This window comes from Drosophila takahashii, chromosome 2L (genome assembly GCF_030179915.1).
Source record: "Drosophila takahashii strain IR98-3 E-12201 chromosome 2L, DtakHiC1v2, whole genome shotgun sequence".
NCBI lineage: Eukaryota > Metazoa > Arthropoda > Insecta > Diptera > Drosophilidae > Drosophila > Drosophila takahashii.
In genome coordinates, this window is record NC_091678.1 from 22,902,167 (window position 1) to 22,913,534 (window position 11,368).

The 11,368-nt window shown below is 37.0% G+C and overlaps 1 long non-coding RNA gene across 1 annotated transcript; it reads left to right on the forward strand.

Annotated features, from left to right (window-relative positions):
• The first annotated feature begins 2,567 nt into the window (after positions 1–2,567).
• On the forward strand, positions 2,568–4,743 carry LOC138912058 (uncharacterized). The gene is made up of 2 exons (XR_011417706.1): positions 2,568–2,869; positions 4,608–4,743. It is a non-coding gene; the product is annotated as an uncharacterized lncRNA (long non-coding RNA).
• Positions 4,744–11,368: the final 6,625 nt, after the last annotated feature.

Consider the following 11,368-nt stretch of genomic DNA (forward strand, 5'->3'; position numbering starts at 1 on the left):
AAGTTTCTTTTATAGGATGAAGAAGACAGTAAAAGCCGCGATAAAAAATTTCAAATAATTAAAATTCATACTTATTGGACAACAAAAAACTTAAGAAAATTATTTTCTAACTCCGCCAGTAGACATTTAAAAACGTGTTAAGTTGCACGTTGTTCTTCTAAGCCGTTCTCAAGATATACTAATTTGAAGTTTGAGAAAATTTTTTAAGTTCTTAACTTCAAAAATTTCTAGCGCCCACAAATGGACACCAAAAAATTTCAAAAAAATCACAGATGATAACCAAGGCAAACTCTTCAAAGTACCCGAGTTTGAAGAAAATCTAAAATTTCATATGCGCAGTTGAGAAATTCTTACCCAGCTGATAAATTTACAAATTTCCCATGTAGTTACAGAATTTTTTGAAATAATAATTTTTGTACAGTGTAATTATAGCTAGAGTCGTATAAAGAAGTAGAAAGCGTTCGCTGCCCATGTCATTTGCCATTAAAACTTGGATAGAAAGAGACAGAGATAAGGAAACACCCGGGGACTGACAGAGAGGGCCGTCGTTGAGAGAGGGAAGACAGAGGATCAGGGGAGCCATGACCAGAACTAAGACAGCAAACAGCTGTTGACAATGGAGCCAAGCTTTTGGTTAACATGGAATATGCGCAATATGTTTGCTCACCACCCTTATGCCCATTTTCGAACCCCTTCTATAACCATTTTCATTCTCCCCCTGTTGAGATTTTTACTGTCTCTTTCCCTGTCTGTGTGTTTGCCATGGGAAACCATAAGTAAAGATTTTAAGCGCATTTTCCCTGCAAAATTCAACATCAACAAAGCTGCTGCAGCCAGCAAAGGCAACAAAAGCCGTCTGGCCAACTGAGGAAAAAGGAAGCACAAATGTTATTACAACAAACACTTTTCAGCTGCATCGTTGTTGTCGGATTTTTGTAGTTCTTTCAATTGTGGCGCAGCATAGTTCAAGGATCAAAGTTAACAGTTTAAAATGCAAACATAAAACGGAAGAACGTTTTTCAAATATTTTATTTCGGTTCTGTAAATACGAAAATGACCGGAGCAATTTTAATTCACTTAACCGCAAAAATTATTTACTCAAAAGCAAAGGGAAGCAGAGATTACAGGGCGACGAGAGAGACAGGCAGAAAATTCAAGCAGAAATAAAAGCTGCTAAGGAAAACAAACGGACTAAATAAGAATTCTACATTCTTGAGTCAAGCTACGTTTAACAAATGAAAGAACTTCGTGCAGAGACATGAAATACAAATAAAATAACATTGTCGAATGAAAAATAAACTTGTATTTCATTTCGTTGAAAAATTGTCAACGGTCTAAAAATATTTTTATTCATGCTTACATTTGTAAAAATGTTTTGGTCTTTAATCTAGGTTTTATTTTGTTGAATAAACAACAGTTTTCGCTCTTCAGTTATTTGATAGCTGCCTTTTATTAACACAAATATGTGTGGATGTTACTGTGTACCATATAAAATGTCAACAACTGGCTCAGGACAAGTCATAAAGTACGCACTTGAAATGGTTATTATTGGTCAAGCTGTTTTAGCCTTTGGAGCTGCAACATTTTTCAGTTGCTGCAGGTCAATATATGCAAAATACTAAATACAAAATACTAATACTAGCTAACAAAAAGGTGCCTGGAGAAAAAACATTTATTGAATTTAAATACTTTAAAGACATGCATTGAACGTTTAAAAATATAAAGCTTAAAGATTGCTAATAATAACCCCTAAAGAAATATAAAATAAAATACCTTTAGATATTGTATTTTTTAAAATTCAAAAACCAATTACCCGAACCAGCTTTCTTACCATTAATGCCGTGTAATACTTATAAACATGCTGTTGCAAAGAAGTAGAAATTGTCGCCGAAAAAAATATGGTTAGTACTTGGCATTTGTTCCAATACACTTTGCCATATTGAATTTGTGATTAGGCAAATAAACTCGATGGAATTACATGTGTTGTACAAGTGGCATGTTTATTAGGCTGGGCGGGAGTGTAAACACAAATCTGCATATAAAAAGCATCGTATGAGATGCTTAAAGTAAATATTCATTGGCCCTACTTCGGCTTGAATAGAGCCAAGAGCTGCGACAAAGGAGAAATCATCAAATTTCAAGTTTGCTTTGTGGAAGTGTCAAAGGAGGAGTTTGGGATGGCTGGAGGGGTGAAATAATATTGTAAATTTCTACTGCAACAAATTGGAGCCGCCTGGCGATGGCAGGGGATGGGGATGATGACTAGGAAGCGTTGCCAATGCCATTGTGTCGCCCGTTTATTTTTTCATAATAAATTCATCAATTCAATTTATTTTTCAATCAAAATAAATATGTCCTTGCCTCCTTTGTTCGCCGTGCATGGAATCTTGACTGTGAAATGAACTTGACACAGAATAAAAACGAATAAAATAAAAAAGGCAAATAAACGAATTTATAGACAGTTATGCGTATGAATTTCTAAAAGTTTTTTTATTGAAGTTTTTAAGTTAGAAAGTTCGAGGTCCGTTTTAATACGAAGATTTTTTTGTCAAAGATTTAGACGCTTTGTCAAGAATTACTTCTTATAGTCATAAGAATATTTTTTCATACATAATTACAATTAAATATAATAAGTGAATAAGTGAGCCCACGCGCCGCAAAATAACTTTCAAGCCAGCGGAATCTCATATGCAAATAGTGTTAATAATCGCGCCAACCCATGCACTTAATTAATGAATACTAAGCGAGTTCTTAGTGTAAGCTGCAAAAATCTCACTTCTAGAAAATGTTGGTCTAATTAAAATAAGTGAAATCATGGCACGGGGATGGAATTTTTATACGCCCACAGAAGGAACATTCCATAGAGCAGGTAAAAAAGAGTCAGCTTCTTCTTCCGACGTCCTGCAGAGGATGCTCCGCCCAACATAAATTATGCACAAAAATAGCTGGCACAGTGTTTTATCTTGTCTATCAAGAGTGTTTAGCAAGTTTTTGAAACAGCGCAGCCATTATGCAAATATGCATACGGCAGCGGGCGGTCCACCCATAGTTAGATTCTCTCACATGCCCCCTTACCATTTTCCTGATCCGTTAGGGCTGTCTGTGCGCAACAACACATACACACTTTCATTTGTTGCCGAGTTTTCGCATAATTATACCCTTGCAGAGGGTATTATGATTTCAGTCAGAAGTTTGCAACGCAGTGAAGGAGACGTTTCCGACCCCATAAAGTATATATATTCTTGATCAGCATCACAAGACGAGTCGATCTAGCCATGTCCGTCTGTCCGTCTGTCTGTCCGTCTGTCTGTCCGTCTGTCTGTCCGTCTGTCTGTTTCTACGCAAACTAGTCTCTCAGTTTTTGAGCTATCGGGATGAAACTTTCCCAAAAGTCTTCTTTCTATTGCAGGTAGTATATATGTCGGAACCGACCGGATCGGACAACTATATCTTATAGCTCCCATAGGAGCGATCGGGAAAAAAAAACGTTAAAAAATTCTAGCTTCGGTGTTTTTTCAAGTATTACCTTATATATTTCTGAATTTCGTATTTTTTGTTTTTTAAATCGGATCGCTATATCATATAGCTGCCATAGGAACGGTCGAAAAATTAAATGGAAATTAATAGGAAAACAAATTATATCTTTGTTGATTTTTATTACATTCTCTTCTACTCTGGGATATGACTATTTTCAAATATTTCCGAATTTCGATTTTAATTTTAAAAAGATCGAACTACTATATCATATAGCTGCCATAGAAACGATCGAAAAATTAATGTAAAATAATGGGAAATTTAACATTTTTGCGATTTGTAAATTAATAGGAATAATCTTCAAGGGTATATAAGCTTCGGCTTGCCGAAGCTAGCTTCCTTTCTTGTTTTTAAATGCATTTCCGCTAGATTCAAGAGTCGTCGTCCACAACAGAAATTGGCTTATAAAGTTATATCACTACGGTCGTTTCCGTGCATAGACGTACGAGTATGTAAAGAAATAAATACCCGAAAATCTGAAAATGATATAGTATTCAAGTCTGGCACATCTACCGACTATACACAATGCTGGTTAAATAGATTAATTATACAGTATTGTTTTTTTTTTTCTTTACTTCTAAGTAAATTTGTACAAATAACTTCGGAAACATAATTTATTTAATAAATTAAATTATTCCTTTTCAACAGTTCCGGATCTAGAGCTTGGTTTGTTATCTTTTTTTGAACACTTGTATTGAATCTATTGGAGTTATTTTTTAAATTAGTTAAAGCTTACATTAACAAAAAATAAATACTATAAATAAAGGTTAAACAGGTGACTGTGTTATTAAATTAGAACTAAAAGAGTTTGAGAATACTTAAGCTCAAATTATTTAAAATTTAATACATTTTTTAAAACTAAATAGAACATAAATATTTAATAAGTCTAAAGGTCAACATATTGGCCTTCTAAGAACAGTTGCAACAAGACTTCCAACAACAGCGAAAATTAACAGAAGGACGCTTACCAGAAACGTTGCGAAAGAAAGGAGAAGCTTTTACAGCCTTAGCTTTCACTCTGCACAGAGTTAACATTAACAGCCAGCATCGAACAACCCCTGTTACTTCCACAGAATGAACTCTACTGAGGGGCAGGAATTTCCAATGGCTGTTACACCCCTGCTTCTTCAATGTTAACCCACAATCCATGTTAAGCCGGAGCCAATGTTAAATTCGCTACTGACAAACAGAATAAATGAAATTTCAGCAGCTTTTAGATATCAAGGAACTGCAGTAAGGTCTCTGGCATATAATTTAAAATGGGGATGACGATACAAAAAAACTCGGCTCGCATAATGCAAAATAAAATCAACAATTTTGCTTCACTTTGCGCACGGGTAATTATGGGGAAAATGTCAACAAGACTTTGCTTGTTATTGTAGGTTAAGCGGGCACTGAGACTTTCCGCTTTCCACTGGGCCTTGGCCACTGTTGGTTTTTAATTTCAAGCTAAGGTGAGGCAGGATGGCTTTGGTGGGTGCTGGGTGAGGGGAGGTGGGCGTGGTGGGGGAACGCAGGAAGCAGCTCAAAGGATATACGAGTGAGCACTCAAAGCTGCGACTTTTTTCAGGACTCTGGTTGCTGTTACTGTACACTGAAACAAATGTAGCAAACTTTATAATATCAAGGAAAAGGTATTTGTGGATTATAAAACATTATTTCAATTATTTTTACACTGTCACAATAATAATGTTTTTGAATCTTGTTTTCATTTAAAATTTGATTGTCCTTTTACCAAACAAAAAATATGAATGAAATTATAAATTGGAAAACAAAAAAAATAAAACAAATGAAATTATAAATTAATATAAAATTCAATTATTAATTAATTTCAAATATTATTTTTTTCTTGAGTGATTTTGTTGCTGCTGTGACACCAGTAATTAACATAACACAAAAGCCAGTCCGCTCTTTGAAGTGTTTTGCTCTCTTCGCTGCCCGCTGTCGCCCCTCCCACGCCCACCTCGCCCCTCTCCTTTGCACTTAACAGTGATTAAAGTAAATTTACCTGAAACGCTTGAGCCTCCTGTACGCGTGAGTGTTAGTGTTTTGCGTTTGTGGGTGTGAGTGTTGTACCTGTCTCAGGTTAGCCAAAGAAGAGCAGATTCTGCGGTTCCGCGGGGGGTGTCCTTGGGCATGAGGGGATGATGGTGCCAGGAGATTGCGGCGTAGCTACCCTTTGGGGTCAGATTTCGTAGCTTAGACCAAACTACACTGTGCAGCAAAAGATACATGTGTCAGGTGAAAGTCTGCACCGGAAAAAACTTAGAAGATTCAAATTGAAAACGGAAAACGCAATATATTTAGAGATAGGCATGACACGATGAAGTAAGTTTAAGAATATGAAGTAAAAATGTTCGTGAAAATTAAAAAATGAAATATTTTATTTCGAAACCTACAATTCATTATACACTTATTTTTCTTACTTAACGTCTCACACTTTCACCCGCAGTGTATTTGCATCCGCTTGGTTTGAGGGTGCTTTTGGCATGTTCGCAACATTGGTGTCCTTGTCCGCTGCACTGTTTGTCATTTCCGCCTGTCCCGTTCATCTTTTCAAGCCCTCCCCGCCCCCCACGCTGCAAACCCCTCGATTACCCTGAGTGCAACAGTTTAGCGACATCTTCAGCGGTATTTGGCAATGCATCAGCATCAATATTGACTGAGCGATGGGGGGGATATATCTGGCAGGTGCTTCGATTATGCCGAAATGAGATTCGGTATTAAGGAGTGATGCCAAGTGGTATGTTTGGCAACGGTACGGAAGGCAGAAGATACACACTGAACAAGGATCCCACTTCGAACTTTTGCATCTCTCTTAAAGTCCTTGAAAAGCTTAAAGTGGTCTTCTAAAAGTTGAACAAAAATGTTGCAAAATTTATGCGATACCTTGTCTAGCAATCTGAGCAATATTTACTCGACAAATACCAAAAATATTTATCAATATACTGGCTCAAAAGTTTAAAATGAGCCCTTAACTAAATTCTCTGCAAGATGCAAACTTTCTCTGTCCCTTTCCCTTTGTCAATGAATTACGACTTGCTTGTTTGCCGTTTTCCAATATTCTTGTTTTGGGGAAAACAATTTCATATTTCAAATGTTGAGAGCCAAATGCATTTGACATTTTTAGGTCTTTAAAGTTTTTTATTGGTTTTATGTGTGTTTCATTGATTTAAGTCCCATACCTAACAAATGCGATTCCGGGTGAAATGGCCAACAAAAAGGACACTTCTAGGTGCTTACAGCAGCTTCAAAGTGAATGACTCGGCCTTTGTTTTTGATCCTTGAATCTGTGCTAAAGGTTTTTGTGGGTGGCCTGTGGAGGTAGGGGTGTAACTGAATGCCGTTTGAAACCGGCTCGCAAATATTGAAATGGTGCGTATAAAAAATGGTGGTATTGCCTTTCTGGCACTTGGGCATGAATCCTTGCGGAGTTTTTGCGAGTTTCCTGTTTGTTTTATGATTCTTTAGCCAGGAATTCATTTAAAACGGATGGGAAAAATACTTTGTTTATGATAAATTCTGGGAAATCGTAGATATCTGGGAAATAAATTGTTTACAGGTATAAGCTTTCAGGATTTTTTGTAAATTGCATGTCCTAATACTTTTTGGGGTAAAATTTCATCCGATGTGCTTATAAAAATATTTTTAAAATAGTCCTATTTTTGTATAAAAATGCCTATTTATAATTTTTTACTTTAGGCTCTTTGATATTGCTTTTGATGGTAACAGTAAATTTTGCTTCCTGTTGTCTTGATCTATTTTTTTTCGACTCGCTCGCTTTTGCCTTGAACCTGTTCAGCCATTTGGCTTATTTGGCTTGCTATTTTCGGTTGATGGCTGGCGAATGGCTCGCTGCGAGGCAAAAAAGAACCGCTGGCGCACAACTCAAGTCAGGCAGAAGCACATTACGCATACGTCACGTTGAACACGTGCGCGACTCGAAGAGAAATGCTGGGAGAAACTGAGAAAAGGAGAAGCTATACAAGCTATAGAGAGGCGAACTCACGAAAGTGAGATAATTCCTGGCGATGCCACAACAATGTGGGACTTTTTAATGGATTTTCATTAAGTTTAAAGCCAGATAGGGGCAAAAGACAATGGCAGGGAGAAGTAGAATGGAAAAGCTCTTAAGAAGTTCATTACAGCGATAGCAGTGCCAAAAAGTTTATTTGACCATTTAGTGGCAAATGCCAAACCGAAAGATGTTTTACTCGAGGAACTGAAATTGGGAGGAAGAAGTCCTGGGAAAGTCGTACAGTGAAAGGAGGGGAATACGGAGTAGACCGAGACTGTGGCCAGTCAGCATTTATCTATCATGTTTGTAATCACTTTTCATTAGGTTTCTGTGGCGGACTTCACTCTGCGCCACCCCTCTCCTTCTCGTCCACTGACTGTTGCCTTTTGCCGAATGCAATTCGCATAAAAGATTTTCGCACATGCTCGAAAATTTTCAAGTGTAGGAAAAAGTTTTTTAATTGGAAAAACACATTTAAGTGGATCTCACTGAGAGGAAGAGCGAGTGACTGAACGAAAATGGAAACTTTTTAATACTGTTTTTTTAGCCGCCCCCCTGATTCACTGCCTGTATTGAAAGTATCGCAATATCCATTGGGGTTAAGGGAAAACTTTCCTGTTGTTTGGCAATTTCCATTGCCTTTGAACCGGGCAATTATGAAAAATGCTCGCAAAGTGCACAATCCCCGAGCATAACTAACTCATTTCATTAGTTCCGACTACCCTCAATGTTTGCACCGAAAAGTAGTGAAAAACATTTTAATGTTTCTGCATATTTTATAACTCCGTACTGCAGTGTTTCCCGCCCGAGTGCCTCGTATTAGGCGGATTAAAAGTTGGTCAGGTCAAATCTCGGCACAGGGCTCATTAAAACTTGGCTACCAGACCTCAGTCAGTAGACTTTCACTAGGTCTCAAATGGACTAGTTCCACATTAGCCAAAAAGTATTGTCCATATTTTTCAATTAACTTTTGTTTAGTCTGCTGTAGCCAAATACATTGTTTTGTTTGGTTAAACTTTAGGAACCTTAGGAACTGGTTTCTAGATTCTTTTTTTTATGAATTTATATATTGTTATTTTTTAAATAAATATTCGTTGAAATTTAATAAAATGATATAAAATACAAAGCAATTTTTTTTTATTTTGACCCCTACTCAATTGATGTAATTTTTCCTGTTTAAAGAGTACTATCCCACTCAAAACCGATATTTTGAACAGTTCCTATACTTATTTTACGTACTTATATTTGCCTGCGAATTACACACACACACACACACTTGTACGTGCTGGCCGTTTGTTTGTGTTGAAGGATGCATGAGAGCTTTAACTACATGTGCAACCTGTTTCCAGCTCGGCCATGTCCAAAGCTGATGTGTAAAATATTTTTCACATTCGTGGCATGTGCCGCTGAAGCGCGAAAAGGGGCTGGAAAAGGGTTGGGGGTTGAGTCCATTGTGGCCACATATCATGGCAACGATCATACGTCACGTTGTCTGGGTCTAAACTTTTCCAACATGCATCAATGAGTAAAGGAAAACTGAACTTCACCAGTTAAATAAAAAAAAATGTTTCTTTGATTTTAATATTCAATTTATTAAAAAACACAACAAAATGAAATTATTTAACCATCTTATTTATTCATATAAAATTAAGGTTACAGAACCTGTAGGAAGAAAGAATCAACAAATGGGCTTAAAAAATGATGGAACATCGTGACTGAAGAGCAGACAATAAAAGAAGCTGCAAAAAATAGCACGAGACAAAAGAAGATGGGAAGAAACTTAACACACACTCTGACAGAGGGATAAATATTTCAACCCCCTCATTTTGCAGCCCCTTTTGAGGGTCTCGCTTTCAGTCAAGTCATTTGTCTGCAAAGGGAGCTCCCAAAAAAGGATAAGAGGGATAACACATATAGTTATTTATCAAGTTATAAGTTATGATGTCAGCATGCCGGCATTATGTGACTGATAAACCCAGACACAAACACAAGTTAGCACACACATGTCTTCGTCTTACGGCTTCTAAATGAGATGAAAAATCGAGGTGAGAAAATTTTGACATTGCCGTCATTTGTTGTGGCGCTCACTTAGGCGCCCGCTCAAGTTACCCTTTCTGCGGGTGTTATGGTTACGAGTAAATAAGAAAGCACTAAATAAAAAATTAAAATAAATTAATTGTAGATCTGTAGATCAGCAATAAGTATTGGACTATACAGCACAACATTTTTTATTTGATTCTAGGAATTCAAAATATAATATAATAAAAATTAAAAGTTATTTATCTTTAACCAACTTTTTTGAAAATATATATTTCACGGATTCGATAGGGTAGACTACTTGAATCTAGTTTTCCATTCACATTTTTTTCGGTAGCGCTCTCCTTAAATTATGATGATATGAGAAAAAGGCATCCGAGAGCAGCTCGCTGTCTTGCTTGCACAAGCATTTGCATAATAAATTAAATCAACGGAGAAAAATAGAGGGGAAAAAAAGAGAGACGCAGTTGTAAATTAAAAGTTCATGCGATGGCAAGGACATGCCCCAGCTCGGTTCTACTCGTCCTCTCATCTCATCTCAGCCCAATCCCTTGCCTCAACGACACACTTAACAGGGAACCCCAGAGTTCTACGCCTCCCCCGGAGCTCACAAAACACCCTGCCCAAAGGGTTTCCAGTTGCGAGGCCGTCTTCTCAGCTGAGTTTAAGTGGAAGTGAGGCCCAGGAGCCATCGTCAAGTCACCGCAGTCAAGTCCAAGTCATCGTAATCATCACCAACATGAGGACACTGCAAGGACATTTCACATTGGTTAAATCTTAAATGTGCGGCTTAGAAAAATATGTAGAATATATGACAAATCAGGAGATCTAGTAAATACACAGTTATTCATGCATTTTTTTATTGTATTCTCAAAACAATAGATTTAAAAGGGATTTTTTATTATCTGATGTGATAAATTACGGCTAAATTGTAGAACTTTTATACTGATTTGATAATAAGCAACATTTGCTAATTTTATCAAGTTTAAACAAAAAAATTGATTAGCTAAATTTGATAAAGGTATTTGGCAGTCTTACAGCTTAGTATTTGCACAAATAGGTATTTACAATTTATTTAAAGACTTTCCTTAATATTTTTGTTATTAAAAGTTCCTCCGTTTGTGATATTTTCATGTAAACAATTATTTCCCATTTACTTTCCCTTGCAGGTCTTCCCACTTTTCGGTTACAAGGATTCCCCTTATTGAATTGCTCTTGGTAATGCTAATTTATTTCCAACTTGGGAACTATTCCACTTGCAGAAGTTGCAATTTATTTTGCAGTTACCCAACTCCCATTTCATATTTGTTTTGCTCTTTTACCAGCTTTAGTTGGGCTTAATCTAACGCACTCGCAAACACGTCAAGCCACAAAAGTTGACTCTAGACTGTGTTTACAATTGGAGTAAGTGGGTTGAGCTGGGAAAATGGAAGGGGAAACTGAGGACCATAACAATGTCAGCTGGAAAATAATGCTTCTGATGTCTGTTGACGCATGTTGTAAGCCGAGCATTAATTAGGCGTTAGATGCAATTTCCCCGGGTCCATAATGAGCTTTAAGGCAATAAAATCCGTCAGGAGTCGAGTGTTGCAACCACAATCTGCTAGCTTTCGTGTGTGTGTGTGTGAGATGCATCTTGTGGTCAACTTGGTGTTGCATAAAAATCCCATTTTACCCGAGGACAAACCTCTCCTTTGCGGTTTTCCCTCACACACATTTCGCACATTTCCCAAGTGCAAATTAGTTTTTTTCCTGGCTGCAAAGCTCAAACATAAATTT